We start from the raw sequence: 25,533 nt of genomic DNA on the forward strand, positions 1-25,533 counted from the left end.
CTATACATGATTCCACCTATTGGTGAAAGTTTATTTTTGTCACTCCCACCTAAGATTTACTGACACACTGTACATCCTGGGGTTCAGCACTGTCTTTTATAACAGGTGCTTTATGTATCAATATCTAAATTACAGAGTAAAGCACAGTTTCGTATCTATTCCTCCTTTCTCATTGGTAGCCCAATATATTCTTCCTCCTTGTGCTATATCTACTGGAGAAGTAAGTGAAGGCTGGTGGTTAGCCGCTCCTCACTGGCTAGAGCAGACAGTTTGCCTGCACCAATGCATATCATCAGCCCTGCCGACTATGCAATTTTACTATTGCCCCTGAACAAATGTCACGTGAACCCCTATTTTCTTACAAGGGGTAAATATCAGTGTAATTCCAAAGGATAGAGTATATACACAATTTTATTCAATATTTTATATTATGCTACAAATATGTATAATTTCAGTAATAAATTAAGAATAAATGAACAAAATCAGTACCAGGGTAGTTCATAGACACCACGTTACTCAATGCCATTTTTCTGCCTTCATTTCTAAGAGTTCACCCAATCCAAGATTCAGGATCATCCTCTTGTTAGAAAAATTTGTTTGTGCAGCCTATGTGAACTGCGTAGAGTTTCACCTCCTTTAAGCCATGAGAGATGTTTGTTAATAGCAGAAATGCTGGAAAGGATGATTTACAATCAAGAACAGTTGATAAACATTTGTACACTATGTATAAAACTCTGCAAAAATTCTTTAATACTTTTTTCCTCCAGTTCCTCACATTCTTTGCATCCTGTTTCAGTTATATTCCCTTTTGAAGATAAATCACTGTTTGTGAGGATGATAAAATTCTCTGCTGTTTCCTTAATGGGATTATTGTTGGACTCAAACGAAATAACACCTAACTCCAGGAGAAAGCACTTCATTGCTGTTACTTAGCAACTGGGATGCACATCACTTTCAGTAGATAAGAACAGTATCAATATGTATAGATTGAATAAGATTGTCAATTCTTTCCAAATCAAGTATAACCTCCTGCCAGTTTGCATCTGTTTTAGGAATGCCTGCACTGATACAGCCCAAAATGAAGACATGAATGCCAGCCTCAGTCAGAAAATATTCAGAAGTTAACACAAATAGCACTGGATGGAAATAGTTCTCAAAAGTGGTTTCGAAATTCTTATTACTCAATGCCAGGGTAAATCCTTAAGTATTGAAGAAGAGCGGGCTATGGCAATGGTTCCCATCCATCCAGGATACTTCCTCCAATGAGTCTAGGCTTCAGGGCAGAGGGTGGCAACCAGCGCAGCCACCCGGCTCCCTTCCCTGGCGACGGGCTTCAACTGCCACGATCAGATCGAATCAGCTGGGGTTCCCCCTGGGTGCCCTGAACCCAGAGAGTCCCAACCCCCAACGAAAAGAAAAGTGAAAGAGCAATTAGGCAGATTTTCCTTGAGGAAGTGAAAATAGAGATGAAATCTGAGTAACAACTTTTAGCAACGAAATGGGAGAGGAAGAGTATTCTAGGAAGAGGTAACAGAACATGTTAAGGGTTTATATTCAGAAGATACTCAGACATCCCATTTTTCACTTCTAGTGGTTTGAATCTTTTAAAAATATATTCATGTCTCTACATGCTCAATGCTTCTTGAGCATGTGGCATATAATTATACCAGCTATGTGATGCTCTTGTCCACTAGAATCCACACTATTTCTGGGTCTGTTTCTATTGATTGATTTTTCCCCTCATCATGGGGATATTTTTCTGCTCTTTCGTATGTCTGGTAAGTCTTGGTTTTATGCAGAGAATGTAAATTTTAGATTTTGGTGGTGGTAGATATTTTTGTATTGTTAGGTGCTAGATATTTTTACATTTCTATATATTCTTGAATTTCATTGTAGGAGGCTACTAAATTACTTGTAAAGAGTATATAGCTTTACTGTCATTTCACGTTTTGTTAGGTGGAATCAAAATAGTTTTTAGGGCTAATTAGCAAGGCTGTAATGTTTTGAATTAGCAAGGCTGTAATGTTTTGAATATTCAATTCAATGGCTCTCCTATGATGAGACTTTCTGTTCTCACGGTGAGCACAAAAGCTATTTCCAGCTTTGGGTGAGCCCTAGGGCTTGCCTTCTGAGTATTTCTTTCTTTAGTTATTGATAGTTTCTTCACATACAAGTGCTGATCAGAACTCAGCCGAAGACTCAAGGATGATCCTCTGTAGATTTCTGAAGCTCTCTCTGTGTGTAAAGTCATTCCTCTCCAGTACTCTTTCCTGTGAACTACAGGACCCCAGGATCATGACCTGAGCAGAAGGCAACCACTTAACTAACTGAGCCACCCAAGTGCCCCTCTTTTCTTTTTTTAATAGATCTACATGTACTGTGAGTAAATGTGCAACCACACTGAAAGGTTAGGAATATCTGGCTTAACAGAGATTGCCATTCCTTTGGCTTAATGGAAAGCCAATTAAATTGTCCAAGAGCACACTTGGGAGGGACAGAATCATATTGGTGACTTGTGTTTCAAAAGTTTACTTCTACAAAGGTGACTGAGTGGAAGCTTAGAGGTCTTTCAAAGACTTTTATGGTAACAACTGCAAAAACTAATTGGACAGACTCAGATTTCAAAAAAAAAATAAGATTTTAAGCATAATTCTAGTAGTATATTGATATCTAAAGATTTTACCACTATTTCAAGGTTCCTAGATGATTATACTACTAAGAAAAAAATGCTAGAAGAAAGACAAATCTCATTTTTCATAAATGTTAAGCCACTTTGATACCAAACCACTATTTAAAAAATTCCTCATCTCTTCTCAGTGACAGAAAAACCTATTTAATGAAATTTTTAAAATTATAAGAATTTTTTTTTCTTTTTCAAGTTTTTATTGAAGTTCCAGTTAGTTAACATACAGTGTAATATTAGTTTCAGGTGTAGAATTTAGTGATTCATCACTTTAATAAATATTTTTAACACATGTAACAGAATACATTGTCTAAGGCCAATAGGCCTTAGGAATAAGGAAGTAAAAATGGATCTACACCAAAGAGTGCCTAGGTGGTACATTAGGTTAAATGGCCAACTCTTGGTTTCTACTCAGGTCCTGATCTCAGGGTCATGACATCGAGCCCCCAAGTTGGGTTCCACACTCAATGCACAGTCTGCTTGAGACTCTCTCTCCCTCTGCCCCTCCCACCTGTGCTCACTCTAAAATAAATAAATAAATAAATAAATCTTTAAAAAAATAGCTACATTAAAAAAATCACTTTTTAAAAAGATTTTATTTATTTATTCATGAGAGACAGAGAGAGAGAGAGAGAGAGAGAGAGAGAGAAGCAGAGACATGGGCAGAGGGAGAAGCAGGCTCCATTCAGGGAGCCTGATGTGGGACTCAATCCTGGGACTCCACGATCATGCCCTGAGCCAAAGGTAGACGGTCAACCGCTGAGCCACTCAGGCATCCCCAAAAATCACTCATTTAAAAAATAATAATTCCATACCAAGAGATATATCACCATTCTATCTCAGACCTGCAGTTCCACCCTTACGTCAAGAATGCCCAACTGTCTAATCCCTTTGTTAACAGCTGAAACAATTTGTGAAATTCTTTGGATTCACCTTTTCGGGATGGTTGATAACTTTCATTAATTAGGAGGTTTGGTCCTTGAATTAATTAGTGGTTCCTTGACTTGGTTAATTTTTCCTAGTCCATCCTTAGCTGGCTCTATCGTGCAGATCTTACTTTTGCAAAAGGCCGACATAAAATTTTCTTGTAATTTTACCTTTTGTTACCAGTAATCATTTTTTCATGTATTCAATGCAGACAGAAAGTTGAAGTTTTTACATTTTTGAAGTGTTTTTCCATCTTTAAAAACCAAAACTTGGTTTCTGCTTAAATCTGTCATCTCATATGTTAATTTAAGTGGATTTAAATTTCTTATTACATAGACAATATGTGATTATTGTGACAAGATTGAAAGGTACAGATTAGGAAAAGTTAAAAGAAAAGTCACTTGTGTTACAAAGCAAAGGATAGCCACTATTCTCTTCACCTGTTACATATCTTTTGACTTTATATTCTTGCTATTTTTAAATATAAAAAGAGATACATATATATGTTGCTTTGAAATCTACTTCTTTCCCTTAACAATATGCTGTGAATATATTTCCATACTAGTATATATTATTTTCAAACATAATTTTAAATGGATGCCTAATATTCCATTGTACGAATGTGCCATACTCTTTTTCAAATGTTGCAAACACAGTTGCTACAGTTTTACAAACATGGTCACAATCACAGCTAAATGTTTGCACATATTGTGAACTATTTCCTTCAGACTAATTGGAAAATTTGTAGTAGACTCAGATGGCTTAACAGAATTGGCTCATTGCCATTTTCCTGATCATGAGAAAAAGTAAACTACTTTAGTTACTTTCCCACCTCCAGCATAGAAACAATATGACAAAATAATACTACAGTGAAACATCAGAGAGAGCCATTATGCATCTGCAAACTCTCAGCTATATTAATTAGGTTTGCATGCCCTGTGTGGCCTGTTGCACCATGCAGTCAGTTCAGAAAATATGGACTTTAATGACAAAATGACTCATGGAAACATAATATGCTTGAGTCCTTTAGAAAAAAAAAAAAAGAAAGAAAGACCTTCACTTACATAATTTTATTGGAAGAAGAGGTTATCATTTATAGAACATCTCATAGGAAAATAACAGCTTGAATTCTCCTGTGTGTTTCAGTGTTTTTTTTTTTTTTTAAGATTTTATTTTTTTTATTCGTGAGAGACACACAGAGAGAGGCAGAGAACATAGGCAGAGGAAGAGGCAGGTTCCCTGCGGGGAGTCTGATGAGGGATTCTATCCTGACCCTGGGATCACAACCTGAGCAGAAGGTAGATGCTCAATCACTGAGCCACCCAGGTGCCCCTGTTTCAGTGCTTCGTGATGAATTTTCCTGGCTAGGTCCTGACCAGAACAACCAACAAGTATGCAATAATCAGCTTACTCCTAGAGATCTCTCAGTAAAATATAGGGCAGATAAGCTAATTACTGAAATTATGGAGAAGAACCATGTGGAGACCAGGGTTACATAGTCCCTGTTAAGAGAGATAAGAGAAAGATTGGAAGGATTGGCTCAGAATTGGAAGTGTTCAGGCAGAGAACTCCTGGTTATTTCATTTTTTTTGAAGCATGTGTCCTTGACTCTTGGAAGATCAGTGGGAGCAAACAATTTAGAAAGTAAGCCACTAAATGGTGAGCTTTAGGCAATGCATTTTGAACCCATCAGATAGTATAACTGGTTTGGTAGTAATTATAAGCACACAGTGGAAAGCTAAGACTCACGTGTCCAGACTCGTCTCTGATTACAAGTTTGAGAGAGAAAATGAACAATATAATTTAAAGGCAAGGAGGGTTTCATTTCCATCTTTCATTGCCAGAAAGCTTCTCTGGATTAAAAATGTAGCAATGATACTTAAAACAGCATGTTGACATTTTAGATTTTCACTTATTTAAAAGATAAATTATGAAAATAATATGTAAATAGGTATATATATTTTATATATATATCAACATATATAATGTAGAGAAAATTAATAATATGAAATAAAACATACCAAATGGTATAGAACATGATACAATGAATACTCATATCTAGATCATCCAACTTGGGAAACAATATATTATCAATACTGCTAATGTGGTTTGTGTTTGCTCCCCACTTGTATTGTGACATATGTAAGCATCCCTAAAAATAAGTAACAATTTCGGGCATCTTTAAATTTTATTTAAATGAAATTGTACTGCATTTTATCTGTAACTTGATATTGTGTTTCCAAGAAGTAACCATATGGATAACTGAAGTACTAGACCATTTGCTTTATTCTTGAATAGTCTCATACACCAAAATAAAATATATTAATTCATTCCATTGTTAGACATTTAGCTCATTTCAAATTCCTTGCTAATATATCCACTGCTGGTATCAGCTGTCCTCTATGTGTACGGTTTTGAGGGGGCCTGTGGGAGACATTTCCTGGGTGGAATTCCTGAGTTATAAGGTGCATGAATTTCCAACCCAACTAGATTTTGGCAGATTGGACTTAAAATGTTTTTTTTTCCCCAGGTAAACTCCAATCAGCAGTGGGTAAGAGCTCTATAATTCCACATTTTTGGTAACACTTGGCATTGTCAGGGTTTTCAACAATTGCCATTCTGATTAGTATGAAATGATGTAGTGGTTGTAATTTGTGCCTTTATTTCTAGGTAGTATATGTATAGATATATATTTTTAAAACTGGTTTTTAGAGGGGACTTGGGTGGCTCAGAGACCGATTTCAGCTGAGGTCATGATGCCATAGGTCTGAGTTTGAGCCCTGTGGGGGCCTCTGTGCTCAGCAGGGAATCTTGAGATTTGCTCCTTCCGCCCCTCCCCCCCATTCACATGCAAGCTCACATGCTCTCTCTCTCTCAAATAAATAAATATATCTTTTTAAAAAAAGACTATTTTTAGAGCAGTTTTAGGTTCCCAAAAATTTGTGCAGAAGTTACAGAGATTTCTCATATGTCCTCTACCCACACATATGTATAGGTTCCCCTATTGTTAATATCATCTCCCAGAGAGGTACATTTTTTATGACTGATGAACCTACACTAATAAATCGTAATCACCCAAAGTCCATAGTTTACATTAGATTTACTCCTGATATCACACATTCTATGGGTTTGGACAAATGTATAATGACATGAACCATCATTATAGTATCTTGCAGAGTATTTCCACTGCCCTAAAAATTCTTTGCCTATTCAGACACTCACTTTGCCTATTCAGACAACTCCTGGCAACTACTGATCCTTTTACTACCTCTCCACTGATTTGCATTTTCTAGACTGCCATGTAGTTGGAATCATATAGTACGAGGCCTTTTCAGATTGCCTTTTTTCACTTAGTGATATGCCTCTAAGGTTCTTTCATGTTGTTTCATGGTTTGATAGCTCGTCTTTGTAATGCTCAATAATATTCAATTGTTATGTGTACCACAGTTTATTTATTCATTCACTTACTGAAGGGCATCTTGGTTGCTTCCAAATTTTAGCAACTATGAATAAATCTGTTATCAACATCTGCTGCAGGTTTTTATGTGGACACAAATTTACAACTTCTTTGGGTAAATATCAGAAAGCGTGATTGTTAAATAGTACACCAAGAGTATACTTACTTGAATATATTTTTTCCTATGTTTATTGGTCATTTGGGTTCAGGTTTCTAGTTTGTGACTTGCATACAAAAACCCTTTGTATATTTTTCCATTAAATTATTTCTTTTCACTTATTAACTTCTTTATATTTTAGCATACTAAACTTCTACTGTTCATAAACATCTTCCCCAGCCTTTGGCTTTTCTTTTAATTTTGTAATGGGTTAATTTTGGCAATGAACTTTTTTTAATGTATCATTTTTAATTGATTGTTTTCTTTGTTTAAGGAATTCTTGTTGATGTGGAGATTTCAAAGATAACCTATGTTTTCTTCAAAAAGTCTCTAAGATTTGCTTTTCATGTGAATATTATATATCTTCATATGACATTTTACTCTCCAAAAGCATTTTATCTTAGTATCTGTTTTGTTTAACATTAATATAACTTTAGGGTTTTTTTAGTTAGTACATCTTTTTCTATGTGTGTCATACATACTTTTTTCCTATGCTTTTGCTTTTTAAAAAACGTATAGCTGTGTATCTTTTTCTATGCTTTACATTTTATTTTTCTGATTCATTTTGTTTATATGCATCTTTTAAAGATTTTATTTATTTGAGAGAGAGACAGAATGAGTAGGAGGAAAGGCAGAAGCAGATTCCCTGCTGAGCAGGGAGCCCAAAACAGGACTGGATCCCAGGACCCTGTAAGCATGACCTGAGCCAAAGGCAGACGCTTAAATTACTGAGCCACCCAGATGCCCCTACATGTATCTTTTAGAAACAGTATGTAGTTGGCTTTCAAAAAAGTTCCAGTATGAAAATCTTTGTCCTCTGACAGATTTAGTCCATTGATTTTTATTATGGTGATGCACATATATTGAATTTTCTTGAAATGTGTATTTTAAGAATATGCCTTTTTGAAATTTCTTTTTAAGATTATTATTTATTTATTTGATGTAGAGCAAATGCATGAGCTGAGGGAAGGGGCAAAGGGAAAGGGAGGAGCAAACACCCTGCTGAGCAGAGAGCCCTGCCTCTGGCTTGATTCCAGGACCCTAAGATCAGGCCCCCCCAGAATATGCCTTTTTTCTTTTTTCCTTACTGCTCATACAATAGTGAGCTTTTTAAGTTCAATTTCCCTGGTTAAAAGATGCATACTTTATTTTAGCTCTTTGATGATTACCTTTAAAATTTCAACACAGAGGGATGTCCAGGTGACTAGGTCAGTTAAGTGTTTGCCTTGAGCTCAGGTCATGACCCCAGGGTCCTGGGATCATCAGGTTCAGTGGGAGCCTACTTCTCCCTCTACCTGCAGATCCTCCTGCTTGTGCTCTCTCTCTCTAATGAATAAATAAATAAAATCTTGAAAAAAAAATTTCAACACAGACAGTTGACCTAACACAAAGTTAATCCTAAACAAAACAAGAAATTTGGAACACTAAGGATCACCAGCTCAAGTCAGTTATATTCTAGTTTCCTCTTTCCTTCTAGTTTTTGGTTGCTGGTGATTTACTTTTTTCATAGTTTATCTTTGTATTGTAAAGAATATTTGTTAATATTTTTTTCTGCATTTCTAGGTATTTTTAGCATCCATCTTCTTCTTCTTTTTTTTTTTTTTTTTCCTCTCTCCTGGGTAGGTTAAGTACAGTATACCAGAGACAAAGTCAAGTTTGAATTTCAGGTCCCTGATGCCCAACAATGGGCATCCTTTTCATAAGGACTGACAGCTCTGTGGGGCTGGAGAAGAACATGAAGCAGTAAGCTTCAGAGGCATAGGGGTTGCCCACAGGGATGAGAGAAGCCCAGAGAGATTCTGGGACAGTGCTGACGGTACTTCTACTTCACAGTTCTACCTAAGCCTGACCTCGCCCACAGTTTTATCAAGTGCTATCTATTTCTCCTAAGAAGCAAACCCACTAACTGACTTAGAAAATAATGGGTTATTTTTTTCCTTTGGAGTTCAGAGTTTTCCCTAGGGAGAGTGAGGGAGGAAAAGTTTATCTTCTGTGACTGCTGGAAAGCTCTATGTCCCTTCATAGTAAGGAAAGGTGTTTTTGATACTTCAAAAGTAGAGCCCTTGGGGCCCTGCTGGGGACCAGCATGGTAGTTGCTATGAGAGTGAAATTACAAGAGATGCCTTGTTCAGAAAATCTAGCAAGTTGAATCTCCTGGAGCTAAGTCTTTATCCTTTATGTGTTTCAGCTCAGGGAATGATTGCAATGGGAGCCTTATTAGAACTTCATAAAGGTTTGCCTACCTTGAGATGAAGTAGATCTGCCAAGCCCACTCCCTGCTTGCATAAGATGCAATTTGAGGTAACAGTTGCTGGCTGGTGGTATTTCTTTCTTTTTTTTTTTAAAGATGTTATTTATTTATTCATGAGAGACACAGAGAGAGAAGCAGAGACACAGGCAGAGGGAGTTTGAAACAGGCTCCTCACAGGGACCCCAATGTGGGACTTGATTCCCAGACCCCGGGATCATTCCCTGAGCCGAAAGCAGATGCTCAACCACTGAGCCACCCAGGCATCCCTGGTGGTATTTCTTTATTTGGTGTCTTAACACCTGCTCTGTCTTCTGTCCCCTAAGTGTATTATTTTGGTGCTTAGGATAGATATGGGAAGTGTGTGCTAGCTAAGTAATTAGTTTAGAATCCGTCCTGGGTCCCCTGGGGTCTTTCCCAGCTGAGTCTTCCTTCTTATGACGACTTTGGGAACTCATTAGAGATTCATAGGGAGTAGGAGACACTGAGGAAAAGAATTCATAGAGCACTGGAGAAATCCTGAGGATATAGGGTTTGGGACTGGTGGGACCAGAAAAGGACAGGAGAAACAGAAATATTTGGAGCAGTCACCTCAATTCATATTGGCATGACCAAAAGAAGGAGCTCCTGCCTTCTACATAGATTTTGAGCAACTTGGAAGAGTGGAATGATCCATACTTGCATCTGCAGTGAGTAGGTGTCTGACCAACTAAGTGTTCAATCAGACCTAAATTGGAAGAAACATTTACAGCTCACCCTTCAGAAGGTCAAAGAATAAACAGAAATTAGATAGCTTTTACTTTCATTTTTTCCACTTGTGACAGCCACTGGTGAAAAAAGAAAACAAATAAAATAGGAACCTGTACTTTAATAGTCTTTTTGAGATTGCTGTTTTGCATTCTATGTAGAAGTTTTTTACACTGGAAATATATTTACAAATGATTCAGGAACTTGTAAGTGATAATACTTTAACTTTAACATTGCTATATCTCTACTTGCTTGCTTCTTTTGTCTCCCACACACTGTATATGATTAAGATTTATGAAAGCAGTGACTTTTTTTGGGAGGAGAGATTGGTTAGAGCCAGGAAATGACTCTCAGGATGATTCTTCAGAAGCTGTGCTCCAAAAGAGCTACATGTTTAATCATCCTAGCACATCACCAGACTCCAAAGGGAGAGTGGGATTTAGCCACCAAATCTCAGGACACAGGAGTGACTTCTTGATTTTACTGTCTATCACTCCAGAAAATAAGTATCTGGACCTCATCCAAGTGGTTATGCATACTCAAAACACAGAAGGGTTTAGAATGATATGGAATTGCTGAAACACAAATTAGAGATATTTGGGTTATATCACAGAGAATAATTCCAAATATTTTACCAAATGTTCCTGTTTTTGAATGGCCTTGGAACTAGGAATTGTTTTTATATTTTAAAATGGTTAAAAATTTTTAAAAGAAAAAGATTTCATGACAGATGAAATTTATTTAAAAGTCTAGTTTTGGGTTTAAATAAAGTTTTATTGGAACAATGCCACATTCACTTACTATCTATGGTTGCTTTCACACCACATCAGAGTTCAGGTTCTGGTAGAGATGATAGGGCCTGCAAAGCCTAGAATACTTACTTTCTGGCTCTTTAGAAGAAAAAATTGATGTCCCTGCTTTATGCCTTTGACAAAGAGAATCCTGTTCCAGGGATCACCATAAATCAGAGACAGGAGTGCTAACTTTTGTTCTTTATTTGTATATCAATGCATATAAGATGGTCTTCCCTCTGATCTCTGTACAGCCAGGAGCATAGCTGGAGTAACCATCTATAACATTTTCTGATATTTTAGATGAGAAGTCACAGGAAGATCTCAAATGTGTCCAATCCGTATGTATATGAACACCTATACATAGAAGATGGACCGAAGAACGAAGAAGCCCGTTTCCTGCAGGGCACTGTATCTGGCCCAACAGAGTCATCATAAAATTCTAACCTGAATGTTGTATGTACAGGATATTAGCTCTGTGGCCTTCTATTTGGTCTCCTTTTTTTTTTTTTTTTTTTTAACACCTTTATGTTCTTTAAATAGCCAGGCCATAGTTTGGAATGTTCATAAGGCATGTAAATAATAGGTTTCCCCCCCACACACACACACACAATTGAGGATGGAATTTGCATGTCTTTAAGATTATTTAAAGGGTTTCACTAGGTTACTGGGGCATTCAAATTAAAAAAAAAAAAACTTCTGGCACCGTGACATGTCCTGATCCTCTGGAGTTAGATTCCAGGGGTCTGAAATTTTACCTTCCTATTCTCTGCGCTCTGTGAAACCAAGAGTGCTTGCTTCTGCTTCACAGCAGCAGAGACAATGATTAATAATCTGTGATTAACATTCCACTGGTCTGAGAGTAAGGGGGACAGAGTTGAATCCCATTTCTGCCTGCAGCTAATTTTGCAGCTTTAAGATCCTCATTTAAATTTTATTGGCTCCAGTTTTAAAAAATTACAAACCAGTGTAGTTTGACTAGATGACCTTGATGCCTCCAAAGCATGATGCTATTCTTTTAACTTATTGAGAATTGCCTCTTCCTTGAGTAAATTGACTCCAAATACCTAGATTTTTTTCTATAAGTTATATACCTGCTGCCTATCTGGAGTTGGGTGAATTTGTTTTGCTATTAACATAATTAAAGTATTGAATAACGTGATTAAAGTATGGTAGCAATATATTGTCCACTATATTTAAAAAAGAACTCGGGCAGCCCCAGGGGTGCAGCGGTTTAGCGCTGCCTGCAGCCCGGGATGTGATCCTGAAGACCTGGGATTGAGTCTGACCTTGGGCACCCTGCATGGAGCCTGCTTCTCCCTCTGCCTGTGTCTCTGCCCCCCACCCCCCGTGTCTCTATGAATAAGTAAATTTAAAAAATCTTTAAAAAAGAAGTCATCAGTCTTAGTGCCAGTTAATAATGCTATGGAACACAAAAGCAATAATAATAAACTAAGCCATATAAAAAATAAATAGGCCATATATGATAAATAGCTCTGTATACAGAAAGTAAGAACATTCTGATGGTGAAGATGTGGAGAAGTGGGAAAAAAAAATCTCTAGGCATTTTATTAAAAATCCAGCCAAATCCAATCTTCTTTCACCCAGCAAAACAAACAACTTCTCAAACTTCCATCTTCTTCCATGTCACCATGTTTCAGGGTCAGAGCAGTAGTATTTGCTGACTATTAAAAGCACACCATTTGTCATTTCAACCCTCTCCAGACTTTGTCTGTAATGAAAAAGGCAGTAGGATGAAAAGAGAAGAGGCAGAAGCAACCAATAGAGAAGAGAAGAGATCAAAGAAGATGACAGGGAAAGAAAGGAGAAAACTACGTTTAAATTTCAAGTTAATGATAGCATTCTAAGTCCACTGCACATTTTTGTTTTGTCTTTGAAAAAGAATCTTTGACTTCATGAGACACTTTCTGAAAGTGTTTGGTTCTTCATGACCCAACTGAAGACCATTGACTTCAAGATTGACTACAAATACCCAAAAATAAGAAAGTTCTATTTGATGTTTACTATGACAGGACACATTTCATCTCAAAGATATTTATTTTTTAATGGTAAGCTTGGACAGCCTGTTGTCTTTTCACATAGTTCACTGGTGAGCAGCCAGATAGTTGAGGATAATTTCTGCTTTTCTACAGCTTGAAGATTGAATCAGAAAAAGGAGCATATAGTTTAGTTTCGAAAGGAAACATTTTTAAAACCAAATCATCTGGAGGATGATTCATTATCTTTACCCAAATTATATATCATTTCTTTTTATTCCTTTTTTTATATAAATACTTACTCTAGAGAAGTGACACTTAGCCATCTCACAGTCATAAGATCGCCTCTGTCAAAATCCCCAAACAGGGGCTCCATTTTGATGAATTCGTTGTGGTTTTTATTAGTATTCATTAGGAGACTTTGATAATTTGCTGGCAGGATATGAAATATTGTTACTTTGTTCTCACTTGCCAATCAAGGCAAGTTTGAATGCCTAGAATCAGCATTTTGTTTTGGAAAGAAGACTGATTCAAGATCTAATGCAAGACTCACCAACAATGAATAGAATGAGTCACCAATCTGTGCCTTAGTACTCTCCTCTAAAATGAGGGCAGTGGACACAACTTAGCATTTCCGTCTTCAAAATTTTATGATTAGGGTAAAATCCGGAGAGAAGTGAGATAGTGCTTGAGTTGAATTATTAAAACGAAATCCTCCTGTTTAGAATCTCAAATACTGTGAGGATAGAGCTATCCATGACTGTCAGCTGATAGCGCATTATTGCCATGCGAGGTAAGCAAAATACTACCAACTTATTTAACTTCTTGGAACAAGGGTTTGCAGTAGTTGTCAAAGACTAAAAGTTAAGTAAATCATGGTCCCTGTCTGTGAGCAAGTATGGAGATGTTTGCAGGTGAATATGTAAAGTGAATTCAACTATTATGTAGTAGTAAATAAAGAGTAGGTAGTCGAACAAATGGATTCAGAGATTTAAACTATTTGCTGATTGTGCTAGTTTCTTATTGCTGTTGTAACGAATTGCCACAAACATAGTGGTTTAACACATTGCCGATTTATCTTATCATTCCAAAGATTGGAGTTAAAATGGGTTTCGATTGGGCTAAAATCAAAGGTTTGGTAGGACTGTGTTCCTCTTCTGGAGGCTTTAGGAGATACTTCATTTTCTTGCTCTTTCCATCTGCATTCCTTGTCTTCTGGCCCTCTTCCACCTTCAAAGCCAGCAATAGCCAGTGGAGTTTATCTCGTATCATATCATTCCAATACTCACTATTTTGACTCCCTCATCCATTCATAAGGTCAGCCTAGAAAATATGGAATAGTCTTCCATGTCATAGTCAACCTACTAGCCATCTTAATTGGATCTTTAAGTTTAATTCCCCATTGCCAGGTAAATAACATATTACAGAATCTGGGAATTAGCATATAGACATCTTTGGATTAGTAGATGGACATTATTCAGCCTATCTGATGGAATGATAAGTATTGACCTTCTATCTAGCTCTGATGAGTAATTCCAGTTAATCTTACTCATGCTACACTTAAGAACATGCATTCTCTTCCATAACTCATATCTTCACAAGTCTGATATGAGTCTTTGAGAATTCATTCAGGACACAGAGGACTGGGTTAGAACATCTCTGGCACTATTCCTATGGGAGCTGTGAACATGTACCCCCCTTGCCCATGCTTAATTCTGGTTAATTCTGACCATGTGTTGTTTCAGTTTGTACATCTCCAAGGAAATAGTGTTTTATTAGTACCATCTGTTTCTTATAGACCATGAATCATCAATTGGCTCCCAGGACCCTAAGGCCTTAGATACTTTAGTACTAATTCACAGATCTTTGATGGTATCATTATGAAAAAAATTCCAAAATGTCTTTTTTTTTTTTTTTTTTTGGATCAAGACAGAGCTATAGTTAAAACTCATTAATGCCCTTCAATATTAAATATAATTCTTGCTTCTAAATAGAATGATGCTAAGAGAAGATGACAATTAGTCTATATTGCTGTAGGAAGGTGACTCCTTATCAGAAAATTTCTAAATTATTCTTCCAGATTCTTACTTCCAAAATCAAGCTCAATATTTTAGAACTAATAGGAACTGAAGTTAAAGAATACAATCATAGTAGGCATATAGGCCTTACCACATCATCCTAAAGAATGAAAACAAAATCGAATTGTTAGGGTGCTATATATGAGATTACTCAGTTCTTTTCAAATAAGAAAAGAACATGGTCTCCCAATGTTTCCTTTAGCCTATAAATGCTGGAACCAGAGCCAAGATTGCTGATTCCTTGATTCTTTTATATCTTTAAGGTAGATCAGCAGAGTAGCTTCTACCCTAAAGCCTTATTAGGAATGAAGACACATAGTAGAAACTCATTTAGATGATTCTTCTGAAAATAACATTTGATACCTTTTTGACTATAAAGGGAATACTTGTTAAATTGTAAACATATAAAAATGATTATAGAATTTAAACAAATAATCTATAACTTCCTTGCCAATTTAAAGTTACAGTTTTTGTTACAGTTTTTGTTATATTTCTATTTGGTAATGATCTCTTCTTAGATTATATGAAAAGAATCAGCATTTCTTAGCAGGCTGGTTTTTTTCATTCTTCATAATTCGACCGGCCTTATTTTACCAATTTACTTACATGCCTTATGTGTAGTTCTGCAGAGTCTGAAAAAAAAATAAGCCAAGTAAACCAATAATAAACTGAAAAAAATAATAACTTAGGAACTTAGGAGAGCTCATTTTGGTCTAGTAAAAAGGCACTTGAGAATGTTCTTGTGAAGGAGGTAAGATTTGAGTTGTTCCTTCAGAGAAAATGAGGGCTTGGTCATTCACCTTCCCTCCTTCATTTAATAAATATTTATTGGTTACTTGTTGGAAATATTGCAGAGCATGTAGTTTAGTCTATATTTGAAGACTGGTGAGAATGACTGGTTAGACATACTTTAGATTGGTTTTGCTTCATGTTGCTACCACATCAGCAGACAAGCAGGGTAAAGGTTGGCGTGAGACCACAAATGGAAGCAAGTGGTTGAGGCTTTCTTCTATCTTCTCAGTTCCTCCACAGAGACGCCTCTCATATTCAGCATTCTGAGGGTGGAGGGAGGAGGGAAAAATCCAAGGCAGATGAGCACTTTTTTGCAATGTTATGGGTCACATGAAGCTACATCAGCATCCAGGGTTTATCCCAATACAGCATAAGGAAATAAGCTCTATGACACAGCTATATTTTTCCCTTTCTGCTTTAGGTCCACCCCTTCTGCTTCAAGGAAAAGAGACTGGCCATTATTCAACACACTATTAATGCTGAAAACTGTGTAAGGGGGCACGAGACAGATAAGGTCTTTGCCCTCATGGAATATACTTCTGAAGGAGGTTAAATAAAATAGAAGGAAGGAACATGGAGAAGAAAGTTTGATATATACGATAATGTGGAGGTGGTTTGTCCATGAGATAAGGAGTACCCAATGAGTAACTTTAGAACAGAGAATAAACATACAGGAATGATAGGGGATAGGTTGTGTCAATTAGTATTGACACATGAAGAATCTTTTATTCTAGGGAAAGACATTTGAATGCTATACTAAAAGTCATGAGAAACTATTAAAGTCTATTGGAAAGATGGAGATGATTTTTTTGAGAAGATTAAATGAGCTACAGTGTGCAGTGGATTTGGAGGATCAGGGACCAACAGAGGAAATATGACTATGGTAGGTAATTTTGTGTGTTTTTACTTGTGTGTTTTAGTGTTTTTACTATTTTTTTACTAGACCACAGGATGCTCAGACATTTGGTCAAACATTATTTTGGTGTGTCTGTGAGGATGTTTCTGGATGAAATTAACGTTTGAATTGGCAGATGGACTAAAGAAGATGCTTTCCCTAGTGTGAGTGGGCCTCATCTAATCAGTTGAATGTCTAAATATGGGGGAAAAAAAGCTGACCCTCTAAAAGGGAATTTCCTTCCTGATTGCTCTCAGTTGGGACATTGGTTTTTCCTGCCATTATACTCCAACTGAAATATCTACTACTCCTGGGTCTTGAGCCTGCTAGCTTTCAGATCGGAACTACATATCCTATTGGTTCTGTTTCTCTGGAGAACTCTGACTGATTCAGCCAGTTAAGAGACTTTTTGTTGAATTCCAAGTGAAAAGTGGTAAGAACAGGAGTAAGAGATTGACTCTAAAGAGATAAGGAAGGAATAAATGTGAATGATATTAGATGAAAGGAACTGGAATTTAGTGAGTGAATAACTGACTGGGTAGGGAAAGGGATGGAGGCTTACTGGGTACCTGACCCAGTCTGGTTTTCTTAGAAAGTAGAGGCACGAAGCAAAATTTTATTTGGGTATGAATTTTTAGAGAAGGAAAAATGAGTGAAAATAGAAAGAAAGATAAGGAGGGCGGGAAAACCACAGCTTTATAAGAAACACACATGGTCAGTCACATGTGACTCTTCTCGAAAGGCTGTATGGAATCCTTTTAACTTGCAACTATCTGATAGAGGAAAGCAGAAATGAAGTCATTTTTATCTGCCAGTCATATGTTCTCTTTCATCTCTTATTGGTCCAAGTTCATTCCACATGGCATTAATTGCATTTGAGAAAACTTCTGGAAAGCCAGGTCTCAGGACAGCTGAGATGGCCTAGGGCTCAGGGTGAGCCAGCCAGCTGGTGTTAGAGAGTTGCCTCCCTGCCTGCTTGCCTGCCTCAGGGCCTGGCTGGGTGAGCCAGTGCAGATGTTGTACTTCATGCAGTCCTGGATCTTCTCATGCTTGAACAGCAAAAAGAGAGGCCAGGTGGGAGGCTGATGGCATGCAAGAAGAGGCATCAGGCAAGGTATATCAGGAGTATCTCTCAGGCGACAGGAGAATGGGAGTAACTGGCCCAACAGAAGGTGCTCTAAGGACTGGCCTCTGCTATGAAGGAAATATGGCCCAATGACTCTCTAGGGAAGACCAGAGTCTCCTTTATGGTTACAAAACATGCTGCTGTTAGCTGCTCATCCTGGAGGACATCAGAAAACTTGGGGCAGTGAATCTGGAGCAGAGCAAAACTGGGTCTGGAAGTGTCAATTCCTGAGAGAATGGTGGTACCATTGACCAGGACAAGGAAATCTTAAGGAGAAACTGACACTTCTAGGAAAATGGATCATTTGACTTTATTCAGTTGACTGTGTTCCTGAGGTGATGTCTTGTGGCAGGTATCAAAGAATCATGAATCAATGAAAAGCTAATGTTTGAAGGGAGTTTAGAAGTCACTGTGTTAGCATTTCTTATTTGAGAGATACTGGAAGATAAGATTCAGAGAAGTTTAATGATTTTACAAGTGTTACAATGTGTTAGTTATAAAGGTAGGGTGAGAAAATGAATACCTTTCACTCAGCCTATTACTTTTGATCAGTCACATGAGAAGCACTAGAAATCCTCAGTTCTCATCTTTGATTTCCTGGTGACAGTAGGTTTTGCCTTTTTGCCTGTCAGATGGGAATGCTGGACAAGGTAACCTCCAACGTCCCTTCCAGCTCTGATAGTCTAGTGTTCTCTGATGCATGCAGGAAAGTAATGTGGCAAAAAATAGATCTATAAGCTTTGATGACATTCAAGATCCCTAAGATTAACACTTCCTCTCTATGTTTATAAAACATGCAGATGCCAGGTATTCATCATAAAGGGACACCAGGGCAGCCCCAGTGGCTCAGCAGATTAGTGCTGCCTTCAGCCCAGGGTGTGATCCTGGAGGCCCGGGATTGAGTTCCGAGTCACACTCCCTCATGGAGCCTGCTTCTCCCTTTGACTATGTCTCTGCCTCTCTCTTTCTGTGTCTCTCATGAATAAATAAATAAAATATTTAAAAAAAATAAAGGGATACCAGAAAACTATGGGCTGATGAATCTGGGAAAATACAAAACTGGATTTGGAAGAGTCAGTTCCAGAACAATAGTACCATTGAGCAAAACAAGAAAATGCCAGGAAGGAACTTACATAGAAGGAAAATTGACAAAGAACAAGGCATCAGTGATTAAGCTTCATGCTACATCTTGATTTATGGTGTGGGAGGAAGAGGAGAAAATGATGAAGGAAACCCACAGAGAAGAAGTGGGTAGTGAAGTAGGATAACAGGAAACTCCCAAGGGCTGAAGAAAGAGGAAGGGCTGAAAAAGACTGATTAAAAATGGCAAATGCCACAAAGATCAAGATGGTGATAAAAAAATGACCACATGATGTGGCAGTAAAATCTTTACTTTGCGTCACTTAAAGTACTGTGGACCGAAAACTGAGGAGTTAATTATGTATAAGAAAATGGATACAAGAAAGGAGAAAATATTTTTTTTGCAAATTTATTTTTTATTGGTGTTCAATTTACCAACATATAGCATAACACCCAGTGCTCATCCCGTCAAGTGCCCCCCTCAGTGCCTGTCACCCAGTCACTACCCCCCCCCGCCCACCTCGCCTTCCCCCACCCCTAGTTCGTTTCCCATAGTTAGGAGTCTCTCATGTTCTGTCTCCCTTTCTGATATTTCCCACTCATTTTTGAAAGGAGAAAATATTGAGTGTAGGCAGTTCAAAGACATATTAGAACAAGAAGTAAGGTTTTGTAGGCTAGGGGCAGCGGAAGTATGTTGTAGCAGAGAAGAGGAAGAACTCGAAGATTTGGAAAAGAGAATTTATCAGAAGGAATGACATTCCAGAAGAGGTGGGAGATGTGAAAAGCCCTAATGCAGATGGAGAGAATGGTTTCTTCAAGGAGAAAGGCACCTCCTCCTCTGGAAAAGGAATGAAGAAAGAATAGGTACCTGAAAATACTGAGAAATTTAGAGGTGGAGGTTGATAGACATAGAGATGGCTTGAGGTAGATGAGAATGTAGAAGAGGGATTTTGTGACAAAGGATTTATCTTCCCAGTCAATGCAGAAGCAAGAGCCACACTGGGTGTGTGGACTGATAGGATGAAGACTGAGGAAAATGATTCCAGTAGGTGCTGGAAAGAGAGTCAGTGGAGAGTCAATTAAAGCATTGTGGGGTGTGCTGGGTGGTGCAGTCAGTTAGGTGTAGATTCTTGATTTGTGCTCAGGTCATGGTCTCAGGATCATGAGATGGAACCCTCCCTGGGGCTCTGTGCTGAGCACAGAGTCTGCTGGGATTCCCTCTCTCCCTCTCCCCATGCCCCTGCCCCCGCTCGCTCATTCTCCCTCCCTCTCTCTCCTCTCTCTCTCTCTCTTTCTCTCGATCTCAAAATAAATAAATAACATCTTTCAAAAAAAGGATTGTGAGCTGCTGTGGTGTGCAAGTAAATAAAATGCGTATGTTTTGGTAGTTCTCACACTCATGATTTTATGCCTTTTATTTTAATGTTGAAGGACTAAGAGTAGAATTGTACAAAGTAGATTTCCCAGGGCTGGGGATAGGCAGAACTGAAAATTAAAGGATACAAGTTGCCTGGGACTCTAATTAAGGCAGCTTAAAGTAGCTGATCAGAGTTTCAGGCTGAATGGTTAGGCAGCGAAGTCATAAAAGTGCCCATGATCTAGATACAGCAGAGGGATTTAGGGACTAGCAAACTTGCTGGGGAAAGAACAAGATCAGCGATATGAGAAAGTGGGAAATTCTAGGTCAGAAAGCCATGGTTAGACAGGGAAATCCTGTCTGCAAGTGAAAAGCAGAAGCAGAGAGGACACTTATGTGGATAACAAATCCCTGTCCTTAAAGAGCTCCCATACTCTGGGGGAGGCCGTCAATTAAGTCATAACTGTAGTGAATTAGTACATAACTCGGTATGATGATAAAAGAAAGGAAGAGAGCAGGGCGGAGGAGACTGGGACTGCAAGGCAAAGGGGAGGATGGGAGATAATTTTCACAGTGGGGTGATGATGGTTCTCTTTGAGATGGTAGAGTTGCATAAAAGATTGATAGAGGTGAAAGAATGAGCCATAGAGAGATCCACAGGGAGAATGTTATGGAAAGAGGAGACTGCTTAAAGCAAAGGTGGGAGCATGAGGTGCGTGGGGAATAACAGGGAGGATGCCCACTGCTTTTTGCTGTATTATCTCTTCTGAGCAGTGGAGGTGTGAAGCCTAGTTTTTGTGTCATGGCCAGAGACAGAAATAATATACACTCTGCTTCAAATTCCTTCCCTCTATGTAGGAGCAGTACCCACTTTATCATTTTGGTGCATTACCTTTAAAATACGGAGGTTTGTATTGCAGGCATTAACTGTGCAAATTTCTGACTGGAAAAATTAGTTCTGACCCAATCTGATCCTCAGCTAGATGAATGAACTTAGAAATGGAGCAAATGAAACTTTACCTCATCACATTGGGATTTAAAGATTTAGGAGGATGTATTCCTATCTATATAAGATGCTTCACTAGGATTTTAAGTCTTTGTTGGTTAGTCAACGTGGCACATAGGGACTTATGATTAATAGAGTCATCCAAAAGAACTCAGTAACACAATGTGTTCTTAGCAGCTGATATGAAAATTCTTCTAAGGAAGAAATCCAGATTTCTTGCTAACATGCCTGGCTGGATAAGCCTTTGAGAATTCATAGATTTTAACTAAGACTTTAGGCTGTGAGGCTATGACATGGATGGTTTGAGTCAAGATTCTTTATTTTTTGGGTCAGGGTGACCCTAACTGGGAACTTGGCTATATGGGAATATGCATGGAGTTAGAGGTGTAAAGGATATTGTTAACACTGGCTTCTTATTAGTTATGAGATTGCACACATTCTATTAAGCATTGTGACATATTCAAACCTGGGATGGAATTATTCCTAAAATACAAGCTCTCTTGCTGTTTCCTGAGTATCTTTAATAATGGAACAAAATGACTTACAAAGGTCACAACAAGTTGTTAATCAACAATTTTCATCCTAGGTACAAACTGTAAAATTGCATTCGTTACAGGAAAGATCCGTTTACTTTATCATTCTAACAAATAAATAATTTGAAATTGTTTGAGGAAATTTATAATAAGAGATAAGAATAAAGCTCAGATGCCAGGGGTGGAGTGACAATGTCATTTGATAAAGCTCTGTGGTATTTTGGTAGTTGTTTACATCTTTGTTTATTGGCGCTCCACTGAGAACGCTGAATTTATCAAAACAAGGTTATCTTTCCAAAATGCTCTTTCTTTTGTTATTTTTTTTTTAGATTTTTGTTTTTAAATTCATGAGAGACACACACAGACACAGAGGCAGAGACATAGGAAGAGAGAGAAGCAGGCTCCATGCAGGGACCCTGATGTGGGACTCAATCCTGGGACTCCAGGATCATGCCCTGGGGCAATGGCTGATGCTCAACCACTGAGCCACTCAGGTGTCCCTCCAAGATGTTTTTTAAACAACATGAAGACCACGCTGTCTTAGATGAGCTCCTGCTCAAACATAATTAGGAAGTAACACTATAATTTTCCAAGCCATATTGCTAGTGCAGTTAGAATCTGATAATTTCTACTAACAGGTGACTATGCCAAGAGTTTATAGAGAATGGTCAGCATGATGAGGTAATATGAGTGCTCTCAACTCCCGCAGGAAAGTCTGTAATTCTCACTCATCCACTGTATCAGTTAGGATGACAGCTTAAAAGTCTGATGTGTCTCTTGCTTCCCTATGAATTAGAAGAGAAATAGAAGAGGAGAGGCACCTGCGTGGCTTAGTCAGTTAAGCATCTGGCTCTTGGTTTTGGCTCAGGTCATGATCTCAGGGTCCTGAGATGGAGCCCCTGACAGGCTTTGTGCTCAGCATGGAGTCTGCTTGAGATTCTCTCTCTCCTCTTCTGCATCATGTGCACACTCTCTCTCACTCTCTCAAATAAATAAATAAATAAATAAATAAATAAATAAAATTGGTAAAGGGGGGGAAAGAAGAGAAGTAAGGGGAGAGAAAAGGGGGGAAAAACCTTATTAGAAGCACAAAACAAAAACCAAACCAAGTGACTCCTTGGACACTGGATATTCAAGAGAGAAAACATGCCAGCATGCACAAAATAAATGAACAGACATCACCAACCATTAAATTAGGATAGAAGATATTCACTTATAACTTCACCTCTGTCTAAAAATTGGATTGTGTGGTGGTGCTGATGAGCAGATGGACAGTAGAGAGGATGGGACAGCATTAGTTCATTCATATATCTAGAGGATTTCAGGGAACAAATGGGAAATATTCTATATAAGTGAACTTAAACTTCCAAGGAGGCACAAGGCACATGTCTAGAGTGCTTTGATTAGAAATAGGTCTGATGTTAAGAATGAATTTCCTAGTGAAATACCATCTTTAAATCATCTGGTCAGTTAGTCATATGAAGCTACACCCAAGCAGCAGCTCTGGGCCACCACACTGGTTAAAGAGTTGTGCAATCATATGTCTGCCTTAAGTGAATATTGAAGACAGAGGCAGTGAATCCTCCAAATTTTCAAGTGTTTTCACCCATACAATAATTCTGGGTTATGGGAGTGACTTTAGTCATACCACACAGTAAGGAAGAAAATGTGCATCAGGAAAATACTTTTGGGGAGAATTCACTGACCTCAATGCTGTAAGTTAATTGGAAATTGGCTATTTGTATATTACACAACTAAAATGGTTAGGGTGATGGGTCATGTAATAACAGGCAAGATTTTCTTTAGTATAGTTTTTTTCTATGGACAGAAATAGCTCTTGTTTTATTCTATGACATAAAGATATTGAAAAATGTGGTTGTGGCTATCTAATATTGTGATGCTGGATGTGAAAGCTGTAGGTGCCTATCCTGCCCAGGCACCTTGTATGTCAGGACCTTTCTGTCATTCATCCTTTTGATGGCAAGCAGACACAGTGTGTGGTAGAAACAAAAATGATTTATTTGTTTTCTCTCTCTTTTTTCTGCTTATTTTTCTTTTTTTCCCCAAGGAGTAACTTTGACAATCACAGACCTTCTTGGGCCTCTTTCCCTTTCAATTCTTAAATGAATATTTGTAACAATGATATCACACACACACAAAATAATTGTCTATTGCAAACAATTTTTCTGGGAGTCATCAGACAGACATCATGCTCAGCCCCTGGGGCTGCTGTGTTTTTGAGGTCTAGCTGGTCAGCTTGGAGAAAGCTACTCCCTCTATGAGGCTTTATAGAAGAACCACAGCATCAAGATTTCGATCCTGAGAGAAAATGGAAAATAAGCAGAAGTAAATTGTATCTGGGTGCCTAACAGAATTTTGGATTCCAGGTACAAGGAAATTTGGAATGGTACCAACTACTCTAAAATTGATTTTTTCCTATATTCAAAGATTTCCCAAAAGTTATGCATTCCTTTTTACTTTAAGTTATATATAGAGATCCTTATCTTGCTTTAACCTGAGTTTTTCCTATTACAAATAATACAAGATGAAATATTAGATAAATATCTATTTCCATTGTGCCCGACTAGAGTAGTGGCACAGTCTTTTTTTGTGACTTAATTTCTACTGTCGTTTCTCTTTGTTTTTTTTTTTTTTGTTTGTGTGTGTGTGTGTGTAGCAGAAAAAAAACCTATTTTTAAAAGTTTTAGGGATGCCTGGGTGGCTCAGTGGTTGAGCGTCTGCCTTCTGCTCAGGGTGTGATCCTGGGATCCTGGGATCAAGTCCTGCATCAGGCTCCCCACAGGGAGTCTGCTCCTTCTTCTGTCTATGTCTCTGCCTCTCTCTCTCTCTCTCTCTGTGTCTCTCATGAATACATAAATAAAATCTTAAAAAAATAAAAGTAAAAGTTTTAAAATGTGTGTGTCATGTTATGCCACACCCCTGAATGATTCTAGGTGTCTGTTTTAAAATATTCTATTTTGCTTGACAGAACTGTTCTCAATTGAGTGTTATTATTTATTTAATCTACTTGTTTATTTGCTTAATGTCTGTTTCTTCTATGAAACTTTTCCTTCATGACCTTACCGGTTTATCCATCCATTTTTTAAAATTCATGCAGCATGAATGAGATGAAAATGTTTTTTGACTTCCTGGGGCTTACAGTTTAATAAAGGGAAGAATCAAACAGGTTATAACTTAAAGTGTGATATTCAAGTTTAGAGAAAATAACACCATGGGAGTCCATTGCAGGATATTTAGCCAGTCTGAAGGATGGGATTATGTCAGAAAAAAAATGTCTGGTGAAAGTGATATATAAACTGAAACCCAAAAAGATGAACAGAACAGAAGCTAACTAGGCAATAAAGACAGTTAAGAATGTTTCTGGAAGGGGAGTAGAAGCTAAGAGAATTATACTATGAATCTATGAATGCTTGCAATATGGCTCAGCGTGGATGGTTCTCGGCATGGAAGGTGAGTGGCAAAAAAGAGTACTAGACAGAGAAGGATTGTATGAGTCATCTCTGAACTCAAAAACATAAAAAAGCCACAGAGGTGATATACACAAGGATTGAGTGGACCATGGTAACACAGTTAAGCTCTTGTGCTTCATTGTAGAGATCCAATTGGAGGAAGGGATGGAGGTAAGCAAGTTAGAGGAC

At 37.9% G+C, this 25,533-nt stretch overlaps 2 long non-coding RNA genes and 1 pseudogene across 2 annotated transcripts in view; 1 reads left to right on the plus strand and 2 right to left on the minus strand.

The window, feature by feature from the left end:
• Window positions 1-440: 440 nt before the first annotated feature.
• Window positions 441-1,178, minus strand: LOC112670199 (interleukin-15-like; annotated as a pseudogene).
• A 156-nt stretch (window positions 1,179-1,334) lies between these two features.
• On the plus strand, window positions 1,335-12,202 carry LOC112670118 (uncharacterized). Its single transcript, XR_003142771.3, has 3 exons — window positions 1,335-1,527; window positions 9,413-9,525; window positions 11,314-12,202. It is a non-coding gene; the product is annotated as an uncharacterized LOC112670118 (long non-coding RNA).
• A 3,802-nt stretch (window positions 12,203-16,004) lies between these two features.
• LOC125753642 (uncharacterized) overlaps window positions 16,005-25,533 on the minus strand; it is a 32,318-nt gene continuing 22,789 nt past the window's right edge. The window contains exon 3 of the long non-coding RNA XR_007405934.1: window positions 16,005-16,140. This is a non-coding gene — a long non-coding RNA (uncharacterized LOC125753642). The remainder of the gene's footprint in view (window positions 16,141-25,533) is intronic.

This window comes from Canis lupus, chromosome 25 (genome assembly GCF_003254725.2).
Source record: "Canis lupus dingo isolate Sandy chromosome 25, ASM325472v2, whole genome shotgun sequence".
NCBI lineage: Eukaryota > Metazoa > Chordata > Mammalia > Carnivora > Canidae > Canis > Canis lupus.